Below are 10,409 nucleotides of genomic sequence, written 5' to 3'. Positions count from 1 at the left end.
AGGCATTGTGACATTTTTGTGTTTATATTTAATTGGTGATTGTATGTTGGAGTGACTTGCCCATGATTTTTGTTTTCTTTGTATGTTATCTACGTAAGCAGGGTCCCATGCTGTGCTCCTCTCTTTGCTAGTTGGTGGCACTTAGACACTTACTACTTGTCTCCTTTCCCATTGTCAGCCTGCTGTCTGTCCCTGCCATCCTTGGCAAACAGAACCTATTCTTAGATCCCTGGAATACAAATGAGAATGCTGTCACTTTAAAATCCAAAACAGCTACTGCTTATAAAGATTCAAAATGGCTGTGCCCTCGGTCACTTTAAATATCCAAGATGGCCACTGCTTGTAATGTTCAAAATGGCTGCACCCTTGGTGTCTTTAAATATCCAAAATGGCTGCTGCTTGTCAGTATTTGAAATGGCTGCTCCCTTGGTCACTTTAAATATCCAAAATAGCCACCACTTGTAAACAATCAAAATGGCTGCATCCTCCAGACAGCCGAAAGTCCACAGCTCAGGTTTTCTCCCTCCTTGTTGTTTCCCTTCCTAGTCATAGGTCACCAGCCCAGTCGTCCCTGCAGCCCTAGGTGACCAGGGCTGATCTTTAGGTCAATTTTCAGGTCCCAATACCACTTGGAAATATTCAGGCTGTTGGTGCCGTCAGAGTAGCTGACAGTCTGCAGCTCTGTCTGTCTCTGTACTCATTGTTTTCATTCAGGTTTTTCCACTAGTTGGTGGCTAATCCACTTCTGTATAGTTGCTTTTAAAGCTGAGGGCTCCAAGATTATCTTCTGTATCTCTGCCAATTGGTTTCTCTTTTCTTTGTTGAATAGGGCCTGTGTAGCTTGTCTGCCTATTCCACCATCTTACCAGAAGTCTGTTTTCTATATTTTTACATTGTTTCAAGTGCTCATAATTTCTCATTAAAGCATTTTTATGATTGCTGCTTGAAAATATTTGTTATATAATTCCAGCATCTCTATTGTCTTAGTGCTGACATTTATTGATTATCTTTTTCATTCAGTTTGAAATCTTCCTGGTTTGGGGCATGTTGAGTGATTTTTGATTGACACCTGGACATTTTGGATTTTATGTTATGAGACTGGATCTTATGTACACGTTCTGTTTTAAATGGCTCTGACACCATTCCAGGATAGAAAGAGGGACATCACCATGTTACTGTCAGGTGAGGACAGAAGTCCATGTTTCCTACAGTTTCCTGTGACACCTGAGGGGGTTCCTTATTGCTGTTAGAGTGGACTCTATATTGGGAGTCTATATTCCCATTAGGCCTTCACTGATACCTCCCTGTATGTGAGGGGTAGGAGTGCCTTGTTATTGCTCTCCATGTGGTGCTGCATGTGGGGATGAAATCTAGGCTCCCTACTTGACCTTCTCTGATCCCACCCTAGTAGTGAGTGTTAAGGCTATACTCAATTGGAGGACCTTATTATAACCTGGTAAAGTTGGAAGTCTAGGCTCCCCACTCAGCCTTTGCTGGTGTGCATGTGAATGAGGGTCAAGTTTTCTCTGTACTGTTTGACTGTAGCACAGCAGATATTATGTAAATATTTTCTGTTTTGCTAGACTACCTCTTCCTGTTTTTTTGGCTAGAGAGAGCTTGATTTTGTTTGGGTTTGTCTGTAGGTATTTTGGGGTTGTCAACTTCTTCAGCTTCAAATCTAGGATGTTTTTGTTAGCTGCCATCAAGTTGGTCCCTGGCTTATGGCATCCCCACGGACAACAGAGCAAAATGCTGCCTGATTCCATGCCATTCCCTTGAGCAGTTATGGATCAGATTGTTGGAATACACAATTTTCACTGGCTGAGTTTTGGAAGTAGATTTCTAGGCCTTCTTCTTAGTCCATCTTTGCCTGGAAGATCTGCTGGAACCTATTCAGCATCATAGCAACAAGCCAACCTTCACTGATAGATGGATGGTGGCTGTGTATAAAGTGTTTTGGCCAGGAATCAAATCCAGATCTCCCCACAGGAGGTGAGAATTCTGCTGCTGAACTACTGATGCCCCCACAAGTCTGGGATTGTGAGGCAAAAAAGAAAATCCAGAGAGCTTATCATCATACAATTCCTTGCGTTCTAGATCCCTAACATATCTAGCTTCTTTTTTCCACCTTTTAGAGTCTTATATTTGTTTGTATATAAGGTTTAAGATTTTTAGTTGTACTTAGGAGAAGAAATTGGAAAAATTACATATATTCCATCTCCCTGGAAGCAGAAGTGTTTCAGAAATCTTTTTTAGTAGAATTTTCAGGAGACTGTTCCAGTGGTTGATAAAATAAAATGCCTGCTGATGGTAGTGAGCACAGTTGACTATAGACCTTGCTGTGTAGTTTTTGTGATAAAAAAGTGCACCATTGTCAAACTACAAATGGTCCAGAAAGCCAAAGACACAATATAGATTACTTCAAGGATCATACTCCAAGAGTACTCCTTTGAACGTTTCTTTGATTTCCAGAGGGCTGAGTGTTGTACTATCACTCACATGGTAACTTTACTTGGTGATCAGCCCTTTGAAGTTTGTTGGGACTTGTGAGGTGATAAATTAGGTCATAAAGAGGCATAAAGATTGAGCCTGACTATCTAGTTATGTTTGTTTCCTTAGCTGCCATAACAAAATTCCACAGGCTGGGTGGCTTATGAACAGAAATTTATTATTTCATAGTTCTGAAGGCTAGAAGTCCAAATCAGGGTAGTCTCTGTGTTGTTTACTTCTAAAGGCTCAGAGAGAGAAACTCTTCAACGCCTCTCTCCTAACTTCTGGTGGCTCTAAATATTCCTTGGCTTGCAGCTACAGCATCACGTGACATCTTTCCTCTGTCATCCATCTCTACGTATCTTCTCCTCTTTTATAAGGACGTCAGTCACATAGGGTTAGGACTTAACCTGATGACCTCATGTTAACTGATAACACCTTCAAAGATCTTATTCTAAACAGGTCATTCATAGGTATATGGATTAGGAGATATTCGTAACTAACATACCAGCAAACAGGACATCATCTTTATAGTGAAAGTTTTGGACATCAGAAGGTAGAGGCATTCACACTAAATCCTGATTCACCCACTGGCCACTGCAAATGGCAGGAGAGTTTATGTATCGGTGGGGGAGTACTACAAACATAGATTAGAGACTTTAGTGGCATGCTGGGATAGGTGTTACTGGGGCTGGTATCCTCATTTCAAAATGGAGATAATTATAGTATCTACTTCAAAATGTAGTTGTAAGCATTAAACAAGACAATGCAGGTAAAGGGGTTTACTACAGGGTCTAGCACCTTCCATATTGAGAGGTCCAGTGAGTGTAAGTCTTGTCATTTTGTCAGTGAGATGTTTCTTGTCAACACCTCATAATGCCGATTGATTTGTTGGCTTCCTTCCTCCCAGCTCCCTAATATCGCCCTTTTCCCCGTAAGTCAATCCTTCAACCATGTCTCCACGATCAAAATATCTCTTAATATTGATTAAAACAACATTTCTTGCTTTCCTACAACTTCCCATCAACACAAAACAAAAACCCAATCCAACCAAGTCTGCCAAAGCACTCCCATACGAAACCCCAGCCTTCTCGGCAGAAACAACGCATTCTGGTTAATGAAGATTTAAGTGACGGATTTAGGAAATTTCCCTCAAACAAAAGAATACAGTCTGCAAGAAGTAGGCTCTTGAACTCTATTATTTATTCCCTGGAGAAAGTGGGGGGATTGAAGTCCCAAGGCGTGGCCTGAACATCCCTTGTGGGCACCAGTAGCTTGGAGCACCAAGCCTATTCGCACAAACAGGGGGCTTAAAAGAGCTCCAGGCAAGCCTTAACTTCATCCCAAGAACAGATTGAAATCAATCTGTTTAAACAAATCGGCCTAAGTACCTAAAAGAATGAGCAAAACCGGACCAGGGCAGGGGCGAGCTTGGGGTGCCCAGCAAAGTCCCCTCTCCCGCCGACACTCGACTCCTGCAGGGCTCCCCGGCCCGTACCCGCCGCAGAGTGCCACATCAGCGCCCGCGCGGCACTTCCAGGTTCCTGCGAGGCTGAAGCCAGCGAGCCCGGAGGGCGGGGGCGGGCCTGAGGCCTGTGGGAGTGGCAGGATGGCCGGCCAATCAACAGCACCAGAGGATCTGTGGCCACCAATGAACTGAGGTTTCTGCCAGCCGCGGCAGCCGAAGCTTGTGCCCAGCGGGGGAACCAGATGAGGCACATCTGGACAGCTGCTCCGGAAAACCTTGCAGCCCTTTGGTGGGCCCGACGTCAGCTGGGCACGTCCCCCACGTCCTCTTCTTCTAGCCACTTATTTATTAATTTTTCCCAGAGAAGCAACCAGGGACCCAAGCATAAAACTTTTTGCTCCTCCTAGTACGAGATGGGGCCAGATCCCATCCAACACACAGTTTAATTTTCTTGGGGTTCTAGGACCAAAAGAACAGAAACAGCAACAACAAAAGCCCAGCCGCTGTCTAATTTAAAACTGGGAGAGTAGGAAAAGTAGTGTACAGTAAACAGACCGAGTTGGGTAAGTTTTGAATACGTGCTAGATATCGTGTTTCTCCTTCTGTGATTTCTAATTTCAATCCTGCGCCTTTGCTGTTCTCACTAGCCCTTCTCTTGACTAAGGGGAGACAATATCGCTTCCTGCCACAAACTGCATAGACCCTCTGCTTCCTTCTCTTTCCTTTGCTAACACGTATTTATTTATTATTTGTCATCTGTATGTCATTTAACAATTTCCTAGGAACAGAAGTTTTACCGGTATCCTGTTGTAAGCCTCTCCTAACTCAAAGTTAAATCTGACAAATTAATTTTTTTCTTTACTCCGTGAGAATACAGAGTATACATTTGTAAAGCTGTTATCTTTAACCATCCACCACCCCTGGACTATTTTTGGTAGAGGGTTGAGAGCATTATCTGGCTTATTTAGAATTGACAAAACTTTTGCTTCCATTAGTAAGATGCTTAATATAGTATATTTTACAACCTGAATTATATAATTGCTAGATTTTCCACCTAAATTTCAATGTAGTTATAACCCAAGTATATATCTTTTCTATATTTTCCTATCCATAGTGTGGGGGGGGGCGCTCAAATTTCCTTATGATTATTAAAAAGTACACTAAATGTGCCACAGACCACTTTGTGCATAATAATTTTGTAATTGTATATCAAACCCATGACTCTATCAAAATATTATTCAAAGTGATATTCATCATATGTGTATACTTGCAGATAATTCTGATATCTATTTTAGGATTTAGAAGTGGAAATGATGGAAAATGAATTAGGTAAATGTCCTGGGGCCCATTCCAGTCAAAACAACTATAATTCCCTCTGTTTAATGCATTGGATTTGAGACATGTGTCATAAGTTGTTAACTGTCATGGGAGGTCTGGAAAGAATTGATCTTTAATTTCTGGCTCAAACAGCAATCGTTGAGAATTTGGTGATAATAATTCTAAATTTCTGAGTGTGTTTTTGATTTAGAAAGGAAATGGAACAGCTGAAGTAGATTTCAGAGGTGCAGGGTTAGAAAGTACAGTATTGTAGCAAAGCAACATAAAAAGCGACACCTCCTCATTCGTTTCACAACCCTACAGTGTGACCTTGGGCCTCCCATTTGTGCCTCAGTTTCCTTCTCTGTAATGTGAAGGAGTTGTTTTGAAAATTAGGTGAGTGAATGTACACTGAACACTTAGAATAGTTTCTGGAACATAACAAGTCTTTGCTGATGTACTCATTCTTCTTTGCCCTTCTCCCTAGCTCTCCCTTCTGCACATCAGTTTTACCAGATGCTACTCTGACCTCTGCACCAACAACTAGTGTGTTCTATGTGCTGGCCATTTGCTAACCAGGCACATTGAGAAGCTATAAATAAGAGAGAGTCTTGAGAAGGGAGGGAAGTTAGCACATGCCTTAGAGAACTGTAGGTCTGGGAGAGCTGGAGTTGGAAAGGCCATCTTATTATAGAATGGCTTCATGGAAGAGTTGGCATTTCTGGGAAACAATTTTGTCCAGCAGTTTTGATTGGGAAGAAGAGAGTCATAGGGAAGCTGGTGGCAGGCATTCTAGAAGGAAGGGAAAGCATTGGTGAAGGCACTGAGACCGGAAAGTATAGAGCTATCCTTGTGGTACAAGATAATTTATGGGAGGTTAGTGGGAGGAAAGGTTGGAAAAGTGAGAGAGGTAGGAGAGGATCACATGGAGAGCTTGGTGGGGAAGGAGAAGGTTGGGTGGAAATTGATAGGGGACCTTGAGCTAAACTGGCAATGTGAAGGCATTTCTGGAACCATTCATATCTATGGTCCAGTCTCCAACCCTTGCCCAGCATACTCTCCTCATCAACTCCACTACTTCTATGATCTCCCTTCAGGACCTTCAGGCTGGGTGGGCAGGGCTAGGCAGAGACTCTGGGCCCCATTTTTTGGACCCATTTTGTGGTGGCCATTTTGGAAAGCTCTGCATGGGTGGTTTGACATCCTGGGCCCCTACCCAGGCTAGTTTTCAGAATCAGATGAGCCCCTAAAGTCTTTGGCAGGGTTGTGATTGTTGCCTTCCTTCCCCCAGTAGGGTGTAGAGTGACTCATCTATTTGCATAGTAACACTTGTCACTTTGTAATGTCCAATTATTGAAGTAGATAAGACCTATAATATGCACCTAAGTGTAATGTCCAGAAGGCTGGTGGTTCAAACCCACCAGTCACCACTCAGAAGGAAGACTGGGCAATCTACTTCCATAGAGATAACTGCCTCAGAAACCCAAGGAGGGGTTGCTATAGTGGGAATCAACGACTTGACGGCAGTGAGTTTGTTTATTTGTTTGTTTTTTAAATGTAATGTCAGTTTGGAGTTCACTCGCCTTCTCTTCTTTGAGGGCATTGTGCTGTGGCAAAGGGAACTTGGGTTCTGGACCTGGCTCTGTTGCTGACCACCTGGATGACCTCAGGCAAGAGACTGAGCCGTTATGGCCCTCTGTGCTGTCATTTGTAAAATGATCTGGAAGGTCCCTTCTCCCTTGGGTGTTCTTTTATTCTTCTCCCTTAACCTTAGAATAGTCTGTTGCTCTCAAATGGCTGCTTGATATGTCTATGACCAACATTTTCTGACCACTTAATAGACTTTACCTGTCTGAGCTCATTTAATCCTCACAGCAACTCTGTGAGGGTTGGTACTTATAAGTATCCTGTTTTATAGTCAAGGAGGCATAGTTAGGTTACTTGCCCAAGGTCACAGAGTGAACAAATGGCAAATGCAGACCTAGGCTGTCTAACTTTAGAGTACAAGCCTTAAACGGTAGGCTACGTGGCCTTAGCTGTAGTGCTACTCTTCTTGTTTGTGGTGGTGGTGGTAGTCAAGAGGTCCATGGAAGGCTTATGGTGGAGAACACATTTGGAGAAATAGAGTTGGCAATATTTGCCTGGTGGGACCAGAACATCAACATGAGCCTTGCCTAGGGGATGTAATCCACATAGATACAGGAGACATTTTACTCATTTATTAGATGGATATCATTGTGGGCAAGTACTCTATCTTTTCATCTTTTTAGACTAGAACCCACCATAATACCTGGACTTGTATGTAGTAAAATAAAAACAAACAGTTATCATTGAGTTGATGCTAACTCATAGCAACCTTACATGTGGCAGAGTAGAACTGTGGTCTGTAGGGCTTTCAATAGCTGATTTTTCAGAAGTAGATCACCAGGCCTTTCTTCTGCGGTGCCTTTGGGTAGACACCAATCTCTAATCTTTAGGTTAGCAGCCAAGCACTTTAACCATTTGTACTACCTCAGGACTTTGGGCATATAGTAGACATGCAATAATGTCAATGGAATGATCTTCCCCTTTGAAAAAGGAATTTTTTTCCTTTTTTTAATATACAAAAAAAATTAGCATTGTTTTGTAGTATTCTTCTGAAACTTTTTTGTATTCAAATTATTATTATTATTATTTTTTGCTTTAGGTGCAAGTTTACATAGCAGAGTTTCTTTTACATCCAACATTTCATGTACATTTGGTTTCACTCCCCAATCCTAACCCTAACCCAGTCTGCTCCTCTCTCTGCCCAGTAAACTCCCCACCCCCGTGCCCCTCATAGTTATCCACTCTTGTGTGTCCTGCATTTCCTCCATGCAAATGTTGCCCCTCTCGTACCCCATGGTCGGTTGCTCCAAGGGATGCATTTCCATAGAGTATGTGGGTGTGTCACCCTGAGTTGAGTGGTCTGCGCATACAGCTTTTTTACTATTGGGGTAAGAGCCAGCCCCTGGGAGTGAGTTTTATTCCAGGCCCAGAATGTATCCCAGGGCCATAGTTTTGGGGGTCTCACCAGACTCCATCCGAGCAGTAATTCTGGTCATTATTGAGGTTTTAGATTTTGTTCTACATTTTTCTTCCCACTCTATCCAGGATCTCCAGATTTGATCCTTTCCTGAGGGGTTGGCATTGGTAGCCAGGCACCATCTACTTCTGGTCTTGAGGGCCATTGTGTTCTAGGACTGATTGCTTCCAAATGCCCTGATTTTTTTGCACTCTTCTTCACTTCCTACGATAGGAGAACATTAGTTGCATCTTAGATGGCTGCTTGAAAGCTTTTAAGATCCCATTTGCTACTCACCAATGTCGGATGCAGGAACAAGACTTTTATGTATTTTTTTGGGCCAATTGAGTCTAGTGTCCCCCAGTACTATGGTCCTGAGTAGGTAGATCCATTGGATCTCTCTCACACAGTCTCTGGCTGTCTGTGAGGGATTACTTTATGTCTGCCTTCTATTGTTTCTGTAAGGATTGTGGGTATTTTGTGTCACTGGTATCTACAAGATTAGCCTCTGCTGAATCTATCCTTTGTCTGGAGTATACTCCTGTTCACTGATCCCCCATCTGATCTTCTCAGATGTTTATGTATTTATCTGTAGCGTGGTGTTTGGTGTTAATGGTAATGCAGTATTGTGGATGTACTGGTTGGTATTAGCATCTGCCGTCTATATTTTATGTGCACAATTCAGTGTCTTCCCTTTTCCTAATGTTATCGTGGTGATCACAGACTCTTTCTATACCATCCCTCCCCTTACCCATGTCAGCGTGTGGCCCCCAACTAGCCCAAAATTAATCCCTCCCTTTCCCTGCCCATCCCAGTAACCTACAAAGTGAATCCCCTTTCTTAAGCACCCCCTTCTTTGTCTTTTTTTTACAATAATGGGCTCTTATAGTGTTTGTCCTGCTGCGATTGATTTATTTCACTCAACATAATGTCCTCCAGGCTCATCCACATTATGAGATGACTTGCATATCCTTTAATGTAGCGTAGTATTCCATTGTGTGAATGTACCATAATTTGGTTATTCATTCATCCATTGATGGGTATTTAGGTTGTTTCCGTCTCTTTGCTATAGTGAATTGTGCTGTGATGAACATGGATGTGTGTCTGTTCATGTGCTGCCTCTCACCTCTTTAGGATATATTCCTAGTAATGGAATTGCTGGGTCAAATGGTATTTCTATTTTCAGTTTTTTTAAGGAAACGCCATACTGTTTGCTACAATGTTTATACCATTTTAAAATTCCACCAGCAGTGCACAAGAGTTCTAATCTCTCTGCAACCTTGCCAGCATTTGTTATTTTCTGTCCTGTTGAATGTTGCTATTGTTACTGGGGTGAGATGATGTCTCATTGTTGTTTTGATTTGCATTTCTCTAATGACTAAAGATAGCGAGCAATTCTTCATGTGTTTGTCGGCTGCCAGCATATTGTCTTTAGTGAAGTGTTTGTTCAGGGCTTTTACCCATTTTTGAATTGGGTTGCTTTTTGGTGTTGAGGTGTTGAAGTTTTCTGTAGATTTTGGAGATAAGTCCTTTGTTAGATATGTCATAGGCAAATATTTTCTCCCAATCTGTAGGTTCTCTTTTTACCGTTTTGATGAAGTCTTTCAATGTGCATAAGAATTTGATTTTTAAAAGGTCCCAGTCACCTCGCTTCTCTTCTACCTCCTGTGCATTCTGGGTTATGTTTGATAGTCTATTTATGCCATAAATTAGGGCTCCTAGATTTGCCCCTATATTATCTTTGATGAATTTTATAAAAGGAATTTTTTCATTTTTAAAAATAGATGATTATGGAATATTCAAAGGCTTGTGGAAAAATGGGCCAGGTGCTAAATAAACACCCCACTCTTATTTCTTAGCCAATCTGATTTCTAAACATATTTCTGGAGATGCTGTGGTTTGGGGACGAGAATTTCTCATGGTGAAGGTCTGTTGTTGTTGTTGTTATGTGCCATCGAGTCTCACCCGACTCATAGCGATCCCTTCTTGGGTTTCTGAGCAGTATCACTATGGAAGTAGATTGCCCAACCTCTAGAAGACTTTATTAACTGTCAAATGGGTATATATAGGCATTATGTGAGAAAAATTATA

Source organism: Orycteropus afer, unplaced genomic scaffold (genome assembly GCF_000298275.1).
Source record: "Orycteropus afer afer isolate SDZICR_OR568_19922 unplaced genomic scaffold, OryAfe1.0 scaffold00143, whole genome shotgun sequence".
Taxonomy (NCBI): domain Eukaryota; kingdom Metazoa; phylum Chordata; class Mammalia; order Tubulidentata; family Orycteropodidae; genus Orycteropus; species Orycteropus afer.
The sequence above is the reverse complement of the archived record's forward strand: the minus strand, read 5'-3'. Positions refer to the sequence as shown.